The 393-nt window shown below is 38.9% G+C and overlaps 1 protein-coding gene across 1 annotated transcript in view; it reads right to left on the reverse strand.

The window, feature by feature from the left end:
* RASAL2 (RAS protein activator like 2) overlaps nucleotides 1-393 on the reverse strand; it is a 99,244-nt gene that overhangs the window by 22,865 nt on the left and 75,986 nt on the right. The window lies entirely within an intron of this gene.

Raw genomic sequence — 393 nt, forward strand, 5'->3', positions numbered from 1 at the left:
AAAAAAAAAAAAAAAAGAACTCCCCCAAACCAAAATTAGGTGAAAACAGTAATTTGCTGGTTCTGCTGCAAACAGCAGCATCCTTCAAACAGTTCAAAGAGTGCTGTAGCAAGATTTCATAACCCCATTAACTACAGAAGCCATAATGCACTGCTAGCATATGAGTGTAAAATACATGGAACAAATTATATATGATAAATATAGATCAAAAATACGTTTAGTACTCTTGGTTTTCAATCCATTATTTCTGTTTCTTTTCAGCAAAAATCTGAGAGAGAATTATTTTCACCTGGCACAAACTGGGAACACCCAGCTGCATCACCACCGACATAGCGGGAACTGGAAACGTACCCTCTTTGCAGCTTTAGGTTATGGCGGGCCGACCAGCTCCAG

Source organism: Cariama cristata, unplaced genomic scaffold, assembly GCF_000690535.1.
Source record: "Cariama cristata isolate BGI_N322 unplaced genomic scaffold, ASM69053v1 scaffold20289, whole genome shotgun sequence".
In the NCBI taxonomy this organism is placed as follows: Eukaryota; Metazoa; Chordata; class Aves; order Cariamiformes; family Cariamidae; genus Cariama; species Cariama cristata.